The sequence below is a fragment of the Rana temporaria genome, chromosome 4, assembly GCF_905171775.1.
Source record: "Rana temporaria chromosome 4, aRanTem1.1, whole genome shotgun sequence".
Lineage (NCBI taxonomy): Eukaryota > Metazoa > Chordata > Amphibia > Anura > Ranidae > Rana > Rana temporaria.
In genome coordinates, this window is record NC_053492.1 from 202,997,458 (window position 1) to 203,010,896 (window position 13,439).

Below are 13,439 nucleotides of genomic sequence, written 5' to 3' on the forward strand. Positions count from 1 at the left end.
ATCCACTTAAATATGTAGTTCCTTTACCGCCGCATAACCTCACATTTCTGTTATCTCTCCATACCTGTTACCAAGGTTACCAAGTTTTAACAGCTCAGTTTGTCCTGCACTGTTCAAGTCAAGTTTTCCCATGATATCTGAAGTTTAAGATAGATTCTGCAATAAATTGGGCATTAAAATGAATCTATTATACATGATAACAATGTTATGTAACAAACTAAGGTATTGTTTCCTTATCCAGCGGTACATGTATCCCATGGGGGCACTTCTAGCAGGTTCAGGGGGTACTCCTGCAAGTAAAAACAAATTGTTAGTACAAAAAAAAGAAATCACATTGTGGAGAAAACCTGAAGAAGTATTTTAGTTATTTAAAACCATTGGGAATACACAAATCTCCATAGGAAAACACAATTAAGGGCTGGTTCACACCGAACTCCAGATCCATTCCAGGTGTGTTTCTGTATGCGTTTTTTTTCCATGTGTTTTTGTTGCATTTCAGGTGCCTTTTTCTTCTTATTTTTTTCACTGTACTGGGGTCTGGTGCGTTTTTAATGCGTTCTGGTGCATTCTGATGCATTTCACTGTGTTCCAGTACAGTCCAGTACAGTTTTTTCTGGAACTGGAACAACCTGGAACTGACCGCACTGGTGTGAACTATGGCTGCCATTGGGACCATATAACCTGTATTTATGATGCAAAAAAAAAAAAAACGCACTGGACTGCATGTGGTGTGAACTGTCCCATAATACATAAATAATAGGGTAAACATTAATATCTATGCAAATTGCAAACACGTTAAAATTCTACTTCACTTATTTATGTTGAGAATTACTGAACATAGAAACTGCATACTTTTTTTTTTAGTGCTAGTGTACATGTGGTGTTAGTATATTTTTTAAATAATAGATAACTTTTTTTAACCACTTAAGGACCACCCCATGTACATATACGTCCACAATATGGCACGTACAGGCACATGGGCGTATAGGTACGTCCTCGCCTATTAGCGGGTGGGGGGTCCGATCGGGACCCCCCCCGCTACATGCGGAGGTCGGGTCCGCTCGGGGAGCGATCCGGGACCACGGCGCGGCTATTTGTTTATAGCCGCTCCGTCGCGATCGCTCCCCGGAGCTGAAGAACGAGGAGAGCCGTGTGTAAACACGGCTTCCCCGTCCTTCACTATGGCGGCGCATCGATCGCGTCATTCCCTTTATAGGGAAGACACGATCGATGACGTCATTCCTACAGCCACACCCCCAAACAGTTGTAAACACATACTAGGTGCACCCTAACTCCTACAGCGCCACCTGTGGTTAACTCCCAAACTGCAACTGTCATTTTCACAATAAAGAATGCAATTTAAATGCATTTTTTGCTGTGAAAATGACAATGGTCCCAAAAATGTGTCAAAATTGTCCGAAGTGTCCGCCATAATGTCGCAGTCACGAAAAAAATTGCTGATCGCCGCCATTAGTAGTAAAAAAAAAATAAAAAATAAAAATGCAATAAAACTATCCCCTATTTTGTAAACACTATAAATTTTGCGCAAACCAATCGATAAACGCTTATTGCGATTTTTTTTACTAAAAATAGGTAGAAGAATACGTATCGGCCTAAACTGAGGAAAAAAAATGTTTTTATATATGTTTTTGGGGGATATTTATTACAGCAAAAAGTAAAAAATATTGCTTTTTTTTCAAAATTGTCGCTCTATTTTTGTTTATAGCGCAAAAACTAAAAACCGCAGATGTGATCAAATACCACCAAAAGAAAGCTCTATTTGTGGGGAAAAAAGGACGCCAATTTTGTTTGGGAGCCACGTCGCACGACCGCGCAATTGTCTGTTAAAGCGACGCAGTCCCGAACTGTAAAAACACCTTGGGTCTTTAGGCTGCATATTGGTCCGGGGCTTAAGTGGTTAAACTGTGTGTGTTATGCATTTTTTTTTAACCGCTTACCAAAAATATGTAGAAGAATACATATCAGCCTAAACTGAGGAAAAAAATTGTTTAAAAAAAAAAAGTGGATATTTATTATAGCAAAAAGTAAAAAATATTGTGTTTTTTTTGTTTTCAAACTTGTCACTCTTCTTTTGTTTATTGCACAATAAATAAAAATCGCAGAGGTGATCAAATACCACCAAAAGAAAACGGAAAATTGTTATTCTTACCTTCGGTAATTTTCCTTTCCTGGCCTGTCCTCACGTCAGCACATCATGGGTTAATCCCTCCTTCGGTCCACCAGTACCACCTTCTTTTAGCTAATAAGTAGGGGGCCCCTCCTCCCCAGTCCTTGTTCCACTAATTTGGCGGACGACAGACTATAGGGAGGGAAAGGCTGTGCTGACGTGAGGACAGGCCAGGAAAGGAAAATTACCAAAGGTAAGAATAACAATTTTCCATTCTCCTGGCCAGTTCTCCCGTCAGCACATCATGGGATTTAATTTAGCACCCTAGGGCGGGAAAATGTATATAAGACTCGGACGACAACTATAAATGCTGCTTAAGTAAATATATATATATATTTTTTTAATTTTGCCTGAAAAGGTGCCGATACCACGGCATTTCCGAAACTAGACGCCTTAGATGACATCACGTCTAAACTGTAATGCCTAGCGAAGGTCTTGCAGGAACTCCAACTAGCCGTCCTGCATATTTCTTCAACTGGAATTTTGACAAATGCTGCCCAAGAGGCTGCCACCCCTCTGGTAGAATGAGCTCTAGTTGCCTGCGGAGGCGTCAGCCCTTGTTTTTCGTACGTGAGCTTTATTACTTTGGTGATCCAGGTTGAGATTATTCTTGTTGAAGCAGCTTGTCCTTTTTTAGGCCCGGATGGTAAGATGAAAATGGAATCTGTTTTGCGCACTTGTTGAGACCGGTGCAGGTAAATTGAGAAAAGGTTGACCAAGTCCAGAGGTCTGAGGTCCAGTTCTTCTTCCTGCCTAGGAGGTAATGTAAAGCTAGGTAGCACTGCCTCCCAATTAAGGTGAAATTTTGAAACTACCTTGGGCGTTGCTATTGGTGAAGGCCTCAGAATTACTTTGTCTGGAAGAATGATGCAGTAAAACTACCTTTAGCTCTTGGTATGCACTCTTTTATACTGTGGCCCCCGTTGACCCCTCCTACCTGTCCGGTGACCTTGGTGCATTCTGGGGCTGTGGTGAGCTCATGCTGTGTAAGAAGCAGGATACGCACATCAGATGGTGAGGCAATCAATTGTAGAGTCCAATTTAATATCATTTATTTATTATAAATATATATTATAAATATCTCCCTTTCTCCCTTTTTTTTAAATATATATATATATATATTTTTTATATATATATTTTTTTATATCATATATATACATATATATACACGCATATACACACATATATACATATATATACACACACACACCTATATACATATACATATATATCTATCTGTTTATTTATTTGTTTTAACACAACTGCACCTTTAAATAGACATTCATTCTAGTCTTTACCTTTAAATGCACAAAAAAGAGATCAGGGTGGCAGCAGGTAATTAGGAAGAGTTTCTGAAAGTCCTGTCAGATAAGTGAAAAAAAACACCATATTTGAAAACAGCCCAGCGCTGACAGTGCTAACACAATCTCTCTCAACTCCTCATTCCCTTGCTGGAGGCTTACCTCACGCTTCCTCTCCAAGAGCAGTGGCAGACCGCACTGAGCTTGCTGCCATAGAGAGCCTATATAGGCGCCCCCGGCACCGCCCCCCTGTGACATCATCGCCACCTGACAGAAGGTGGAGGAAGGAGGGGCGGCGCGCTCCTATGGAGCTCAGATTCGAGCAAGGAAAGGAGCCACAACATGTCCAGCAGACGGACAGAGACACACCACAGCCCAGTGAAACAGTAAGCTATATAAGCTATAAAGCCCGCGGCTCATGCACCTGAGCGTCCAGTGTCATAAAGGGGCATACCTTTATTACTTCTGGACCTTCCAACCCGAGGAGAGGCTCAACCTGGGTGGGATTGGTTTGGCAGGGGGGTAAAAATCCTCTTCATTTTGTAGTTTCTGGAAGAGTCTTCTGGTGGTCTGATCGTCCGACCAAAAAAAAGGAACAAGGACTGGGGAGGAGGGGCCCCCTACTTATTAGCTAAAAGAAGGTGGTACTGGTGGACCGAAGGAGGGATTAACCCATGATGTGTTGACATTCAAAGTGCGACAGCGCTGAAAGATGAAAAATGGCTTGGGCAGGAAGGGGGTTTAAGTGCCCTGTATTGAAGTGGTTAATGTCTAACTTACTATCAATAAGTACCTGTTTGCATCTGAACCTCTGCACACACAAAACCAATAATGCAATACTGGTCAGACTGCTGATCTTTGGCTCTAGCCTTGTCCCCACACCACTATCGACTGACCACTGTGATTGGTGGCCCCTGCAACCCATAATATTGCATATTGGGATAGAAGGGTTGGGCAGCAGATTGGAAGTCTCTCTGCATTTGCTTTATTGGTTTTATGTAAACTATGCAGGTATGGTGACCTGGAGGGTATGGGAAGCAAGTCTATAAATCAAATTTTTTTCTTGTCCATTGGGGGGATACAAGAATTCTTAGACAGCCAGGTTATACTGCCATCTACTGGAGAAATTCAAAAAAATAAAACATTAGCTAGCCCAGGATATCCCGCCCACAACCATCTCCTTGCTGAGATCTGGTGTGGAATTTCTGATCAGAAGTGGAATTTTTGATTACAAGAGGAAGAGTTAATAACCAGGATTTGCTTTTAGCTGCTTTTAACTGTTTCTGCTGCAAGTGTTCAATTGTTTGTCTTTTTTTCTCTGACACTTTTTAAACAGCTTTTTTTTCCTTTCTGCTAATTAAGGGGAGTGTTTAATTGTTAACAGGGGAGTGTCTAATTGTTAACAGGTGAGTATATAAGTGTCTGTAAAAACTCCATAAGAGCTGGCTCCTTGCTGAGATCTGGTGTGGAATTTCTGATCAGAAGTGGAATTTTTGATTACAAGAGGAAGAGTTAAAAACCAGGAGTTTAAAACAAGAGTTAAGACAGGAGTCTTCTAAAACTGTAAGTATTATCTTAATCTTCATACAAGTAATTATATTGTAACTGGGAAATGAGTGCTAGCAGGGTTGAAGGTTTTGCTCAGTGCACAGTGTGTCACATGTATGCAAAATTGGTGCAACAGCTCCAAGATGGATACCGCTGTGACAGATGTGAGCAGGTTGCCCTTCTGGAAGCTCGTATTAGAGATCTGGAGGAGCAAGTTGCAACACTGGGTAGAAATGACAACCTTGAAAGGGGTCCTCTGCTCGCTGAGCAAGTGGTCAGTAAGGTTGATGTGGAGGGTAGAGGGGAAAGTCAGGATTATCAGATAGGGAGATGGGTTAATGCAGTTAGAGGGAGTGGAAGGGGCGTGAAGAAAGGGAAGGCCAGTCCTGTATTTGTGCATCAAAACAAATTTGCCAAGTTGGGTGATGATGTGGAGGTGGCAAACACAGAGGTGGCAGCCCTAGATGTTACTGCTACCCCTAACAGCCGGGAGAGCAACCCATCTAGTAGAGGTGGGGAGGGGAGTGCAGGTAGGACTAGACAGTTGGTGGTAATAGGGGATTCTATAATCAGAAGGACTGATAGAATAATTTGTCGCCAGGATCGCTTCAACCGAATGGTTTGCTGTCTCCCTGGTGCCAGGGTTCGGCATGTGGTGGACCGGGTGGATAAATTATTGGGAGGGGCTGGGCATGACCCAGCTGTCTTGGTCCACGTTGGAACCAATGACAGTATACAGGGAAGGTGGAGGCTCCTTAAGAATCAATTTAAAGAACTAGGCTGCAAGATGAAGGGAAGGACCTCCAAGGTGATATTCTCTGAAATATTGCCTGTGCCATGCGCAACACAGGAAAGGCAGGGGGAGATTAGAGAGCTGAATGCATGGCTAAAGACCTGGTGTAGGAAGGAGGGATTTGGGTTTCTAGAGCACTGGGCTGACTTTTCATTGGGGTGCAACCTATATGCTAAAGACGGTTTGCACTTGAATGGAAGGGGGTCTGCTGTGCTGGGGGAGAGGTTTATGGGAATGCTGGAGGAGTATTTAAACTAGGATTGAGGGGGGAGGGTGAATTAGAATTACATCGAGCAGACAGGTCAGTTAGTGGTCAGACATTAATGGAGAGTGGAATGGGGATAGATGGGGGGAGGGTTATGGCAGGTGACAAGAAAGTTCCCATGTTGCAAACAGCCATTGGAAATAATAGTGCCATTTGTACTACTATAAATTATATGAAAAACACCAGAGAAAAATGTAACAATACATTTAAGTGTTTGTTCACCAATGCCAGAAGTCTGCCAAGCAAAACAGGTGAGCTGGAAGCTCTGGTGCATGAGGAGAGCTATGATGTAATCGGTATTGCTGAAACTTGGCTTCAATCCTCACATGACTGGGCTATTAATATTCCTGGCTATGCTCTCTTTCGGAAAGACAGGGTAAAAAGGAAAGGTGGAGGGGTCTGTCTCTATGTGAGAAGTGACCTCAAAGCAAGCGTGAAAGAGAACCTGGTTGATGGAGAGTGTGATGAGGCTGAAGCATTATGGGTGGAACTGCATACAGATGTGCGTAGTTCAAAATTAATCATTGGAGTTTGTTATAAACCACCCAATGTTAATGAGGAGGTGGAGACTCAGCTCCTTGCACAGATGGAAAGGGCTGCAAGGTCTGGGACGGTGATAATAATGGGGGATTTTAACTACCCAGAAATTGACTGGATTAATGGCACTTCTGGGACAGTTAAAGGACAAAAATTTAAAAACCTATTGCAGGACAATTTTATGGTGCAGTTTATTGAGGCCCCAACTAGGAATGATGCCCTGTTGGACCTGATAATCTCAAACCATGCAGAGCTTATTACTAATGTTCAGATAAAGGAACACCTGGGTAGCAGTGATCATAACATGATTTCATTTAATGTTAACTATAAGCAAGAAATACATACAGGAAATATTAAAACACTAAATTTTAAGAGAGCAAATTTTCCAAGGATGAGGGCTGCTCTCCAGGACTTGGACTGGGAGGGACTATTGGCACAGATGAACACAGAACAGAAATGGGAATTCTTCAAAAAGACTGTGTGGAACCTCACTGCAAAGTATGTTCCCATGGGCAATAAGTTTAAAAGACTAAAAAAAAACCTATGTGGCTCACGGTCAAAGTTAAAAAAGCTATAAACAATAAGAAAGTAGCCTTTAAAAAATATAAAAATGAAGGAACACTAGTGTTGTTTAAATGTTACAAAGAATATAACAGGATATGCAAAAAGGAAATCAAGGATGCAAAAATTCAAAACGAACGACAGATTGCAAAAGATAGTAGGACAAACCCCAAAAAATTCTTTAAATATATTAATAGTAAAAAGGTGAAGTCTGAGCATGTAGGCCCCTTACAAAAAAATCTAGAGTGGGTGACTGGGGACAAAGAGAAGGCAAATTTATTAAATGTTTTCTTCAGCTCTGTGTATACAATGGAGCATGGGGGAGCTCATGTCCAAAATGGGGGTGGGAGTGACACAGCCCCAAATCCACAATGGCTCAAAAGTGATATGGTCCAGAAATATTTAGACAGAATAAAGGTGGATAAAGCACCTGGACCTGATGGCATCCATCCACGGATCCTAGGTGAGTTGAGCTCTGTCATTTCAAAGCCACTGTATCTAATATTTAGGGACTCATTAAAGACAGGAATAGTACCACTGGATTGGCGCAGGGCCAATGTGGTGCCCATATTTAAAAAGGGAACAAAGTCTTTACCAAGTAACTATAGACCTGTTAGTCTAACTTCTATAGTTGGGAAGATACTGGAACGTTTAATAAAAGACCACATGGATGAGTTCTTGCTGGAAAAAAACTATTTAAGCAGCAGACAACATGGATTCATGAAAGACAGAAGTTGTCAGACAAACCTGATTTCCTTTTATGAAGAGGTAAGTAAAACCCTGGACAGAGGCGTGGCTGTGGACGTGATATATTTGGATTTTGCAAAAGCGTTCGATACAGTTCCGCACACACGGCTCATGTGTAAGGTAAGGTCTACAGGATTGGATATATCAGTTTGTAAATGGATAGAAAACTGGCTGAAAGACAGAATTCATAGAGTCGTGGTTAATGATTCTTACTCTGAATGGTCCAATGTTATCAGTGGTGTACCCCAAGGTTCAGTGCTGGGACCCTTACTTTTCAATATATTTATAAATGATATTGGGTCTGAGATCAAAAGTAACATTTCTGTCTTTGCAGATGACACCAAGCTATGCCGTGGAATAACGTCCTTGCAGGATGTCTCCAATTTACAAGCCGACCTCAATGCTCTGTCTAATTGGGCGACTAAGTGGCAGATGAGGTTTAATGTTGATAAATGTAAAGTTATGCACTTAGGGAATAAGAATATGCATGCATCATACATACTAGGGGGAGTACAACTGGGGGGATCTGTAGTGGAGAAGGATCTGGGGGTTTTAGTTGATCATAAGCTCAATAATGGCATGCAATGCCAAGCTGCGGTTTCCAAAGCGAGCAAAGTCCTTTCTTGTATTAAGAGAGGTATGGACTCCAGAGACAGAGATATAATTTTGCCCCTCTACAAATCATTAGTAAGACCTCATCTGGAATATGCAGTTCAGTTTTGGGCACCAGTTCTCAAAAAGGATATAGGAGAACTGGAGAAAGTGCAGAGAAGAGCAACCAAACTGATAAGAGGCATGGAGGAGCTGAGCTATGAGGAAAGATTAGAAGAACTAAATTTATTCACTCTTGAGAAGAGGAGAATAAGGGGGGATATGATCAACATGTACAAATATATAGGAGGTCCATACAGTGAACTTGGTGTTGAGTTATTCACTTTACGGTCATCACTGAGGACAAGGGGGCACTCTTTACGTCTAGAGGAAAAGAGATTTCACCTCCAAATACGGAAAGGTTTTTTCACAGTAAGAGCTGTGAAAATGTGGAACAGACTCCCTCCAGAGGTGGTTCTGGCCAGCTCAGTAGATTGCTTTAAGAAAGGTCTGGATTCTTTCCTAAATGTACAGAATACTAAGATTTGTAGGTATAGTTGATCCAGGGTAAATCCGATTGCCTCTTGGGGGATCAGGAAGGAATTTTTTCCCCTGCTGTAGCAAATTGGATCATGCTCTGCTGGGGTTTTTTGCCTTCCTCTGGATCAACTGTGGGTATGGAGTTGGGTGTATAGGATTTTACTGTGTTTTTTATTTTGTTTTTTTAGTTTTTTGTGGTTGAACTGGATGGACTTGTGTCTTTTTTCAACCTGACTAACTATGTAACTATGTAACTATGTAACCAGTATGCCTTTGTTTTTTGCCAGTGTGCCCAGGAGAGTGGATGGTCTTTTTTCAGCTGTGCTGTTCAGTCAAGAGTTGCTGGTAGATAAATGCTGGAAATCTTAAGTACAGAAAGCTTTTTGGGCTATACTTCTCCTGTGGATAACAGGAGTGCAGTTAGTTTTGCACTCCTGTGACCTGTTTTCAGCAGACAGTGGGCTTTAGTCCGCTGTCAGCTGACGTCATAGATCCAGTCCAGGCTCTGAAAAGTTCCTGGCCATACGGTTGGGATCCACATAGATGCCTAGACTGGCAGCTGGCTTAGCCTCTCAGCAAGCCACCGAGATCCTGAGCCAGATGCTTTTGCCCCCTCCACAGCCCAGCACTGCAGTAAGCACTGGAGGGGCAGAGCAGAGAGCTGGTGTCTAACAGTCATTGGCTCTCTGCAGACTAAACACAGAGAACTGATCGATCAGTATGATTGTTTATTTTTTATAATACCATACTTCTCTTTTAAATCTCACAATTGTATACTAGTTATCTCATTGCAACAATTCTGAATTGCTTGAATTTTCTCCAGTCATCTATAGTCATTGGTAAATTCAGGCCGGATATGGAAATCTTGGAAAGCTCTTTGGTTAACCAAGTAGCACATTTCCCTAGTTCAATATCTATACTGGAATTCTCTCTGTGACCATTCTATAGTTTAAAATGACTACCTGTCTGTTTTTCAGTTTACACAGGACTATTGGAGTCAGGCCAGAATGTCTGGGGATTCCCTATGGAGTTATTTTGTGTAGGGAGTTAAAGTTCCCCTTTTAGTCTATGCTTGTTTTAAATACTCTGCATGTTAGCCACTCAAGGAAATCATATTTTTTCTGCTACGGCCATACTGGGAAAATGTTACTATTTACTATCCTGACCCACTTTTTCCATTGTTATGGCTGAAGATGGTGTTGTAACCCTCAAGCTTAACTCCAGTGAGACTGGATCTCTGCTGGAGTTTAGATGGTTAACTGGTCCACAGATTGCTGGTTCCAAACTGCATTTTCTATAGAGTGGAAATGTGTTGATTTCAATATACAGATTGCTATTTTCCCACACATTGTTGCAGAAGGGGGCTGGTGTTGCTAAAGCTCTAGGAGGGAGTGGTCAGGGGAAATAGGCTCTATATGCTAGCACTTCATCCTATCAATCTGGAGTGGTCGATGAAGTTCCTTTCTTGCGTTTTTGTATTTTAGAGGGCGCAGTACTGGACCAGAACATCTGTTGCAGTACATCTGGGCAGTTGGAGGATTTGCACTCCAACAGCTGCACTTTAAATTACATACAAATACTCATCAGATTCAGCATTTACCAGAAACATCAGACCGGCATTTCTGAAGGTATAGTATATTGCACTATAGAAGAGAAGAAGCTGGGACAGCCGCACTCCAAAAAACGTTCCTTTTTATTAAAACTGGTCACAGAACATCACACGCCACAGCAAACAATCAGGAAAAACTAACGCGTTTCACACTGTGCTTCAGTGCTCATGAATAATTTTGCATCGATTGCATTGCCGGCACCCACGGTTTGGATCCAGCGAGTAAAAGTTCCTTGGTTCATCTGAGCGGTTACTTTTCTTCTCATATATTGCACTATAATTGACACTTATAGTACACACGGTCGTTCCAAACCGATGAGAATGGTCCGACAGGCCATTTCCATCGGTTCACCGCTGAAGTGGCCTGATGGTCTGAAGTGCGTACACACCATCGTTCCAAAAACGGATCCGGTCAGAACGTGGTGACGTCAAACACACGACGTGCTGAATAAAACGAAGTTCAATGCTTCCAAGCATGCGTCGACTTGATTCTGAGCATGCGCAGGTTTTGAACCAATGCTTTCTGTACTAACCATCGGTTTGGACCGATCGGGCAGCGGGCCATCGGTTCGATTTTGAAGCATGTTTTAAAATTTTGGACCGAAGGACAACAGACCGATGGGCTATACACACGGTCGGTTTGGACCGATGAAACTGAACCTCGGTCCATTCTCATCGATTTTGTCCGACCGTGTGTACGCGGCCTTAGGGTTATAAAAAAAAAAATGCATAGTAATTTGCCCAGCGAAAGTGCATATACATTCATTCCTTGCAAATATGGCAGAAAATGAATGTTTTTAGGCTATTTCCTGTGCTGGTTGAACGTTTTTCTATTGATTTCAATATTGAAAATACTGCATTTGGCCACTAGATGGAGCTAAGTATCATATAGGCATTTTTTATGATACTTAGTGCCATCCAGTGGTCAAAGTAGATATAGAATGTTCACAAATGTTGTAGTGTTTTGGGGCATGCCGGGAGAATTTACTCACTGTATAGGGTGACCAATAAGGATATTTGCGCCATAAGTAAGCACTGTGGCAGCCCAAACTGTGTGGTTTAATGCTTGGGGTTCAATGCTTGCATATTGGCATGTGTTAGCACTAACAATTGCAGATAAAGAAAATGGCTAAACTGTTAAATTTCACCCTCTGTGATTTTAGCATGAAAACATCTGTCAGCTAATATCTCTCTTTTAGCCTCTTTTATTTCCTTGAGTAACACACTCAAGTTTTGTGACCTCGTTTTCCAAACTAGCTGTATAACATGCACCTCTGTAACATTCACAAATTACTCAGAAGACAGAACTTTACTCACATTACCAATAAAGTGTGTGATTTGAAATGCAATCAGCATTCTGCTTAATATGTCCCACTGAGGTTCTCCGCTGCCTATACACTGGGCTAGACAAACCCGTAAGGAGTAGAGCAAAATAACTGTGCTCCAAATGAATGACCTCATTATCTTGTGGAACTCTGTGCACATTTACTGCGCTAATCCTCATTATTTACACTCTCCTAATACTATTTGCTTAAAGAATTTAAACAATATCAAATCATTTACTTATTCAGCCATCGGACATGATATATTGGTACTGGCAGATTCCCCATCAAGTATAGCTACGATTCAGTGGCTGTGTTTATACATTATTTCCAAGGCTTATACGGCAGATTCAGAAAACAAGCCTTGTATTTTTTTTTTCTCGCAGTTATTGTCCGCTTTTTATAAAGGCACCCGCAGGAGAATTACTAGTCCATTTTCTTTAAAAAGTCACTTCCCAGCCATCCAGGAACATGGCAGTTTAACTAGGCTGATGAATTCATTCAGATCTCATTCCCTTTAGATTTCATCTATATTGCATTATTTTAACTGTTTATTGATAGACGCCTCAATTGAAATTGAAATGTACCAAATTAATTACTTGTCATTTAAAGCGGACCTTCAGTCATTTTTTTAACTTTGGATACTACCGTATATACTCGAGTATAAGCCGAGTTTTCCAGCCCTTTTTTAGGACCACGGCTATGCAACACTCTACCAACGGAAATCCGCATGGAAGAAAACCATCGGGCCTTCAGGAAAAAACGTAAGACCCACCTCTTCTGAAAGGATTAGGACAACACCGGATGGAAAAGCGCCTTGAGGCGATTTCGTTTGCATGTGTAGCGCTATACAAGTTATTCACTTACTCACTCACTCAAAATAGCCCCCCTCGGCTTATACTCGAGTCAGTGCACCTGTCGGGTCGCGGGCGTCCATTTTTCAAAAATCGCAGTTTCCTCCTGGTCCGTGATAGGCATTTGACACTGTGTTCCGCTATCGCCTATCACGGAGGTCCTCTCATCCTCGGACTTTCCCAGCAGACACTGTGTTCAGTGTTCCGCTATTAACACAGACGTCCTCTTGTCCAAGGATGAAAGAAGGTCCGTGATTGGCGGAATACTAAACACAATGGCCCGGATTCACAAAGCATTTACGTCAGGGTATCTCCAGATACGCCGCCGTAATTTCAAATGTGCGCCGTCGCATCTTTGCGCTGATTCACAAAGCGAGATACGTCCAAAAACATGGCTTTAGCCGTCCGACGTAACTTGCCTACGCCGGCGTATCATAGTTACGCTGGACGCATTCGGCGTTCCCATTATAAATATGCAAATGACCTAGATACGCCGATTCACGAACGTACTTGCGTCCGGCGTATTAATATACGCTGTTTACGTAAGGCGTACGACCGGTGTAACTTGACCCCTCATAAAGCA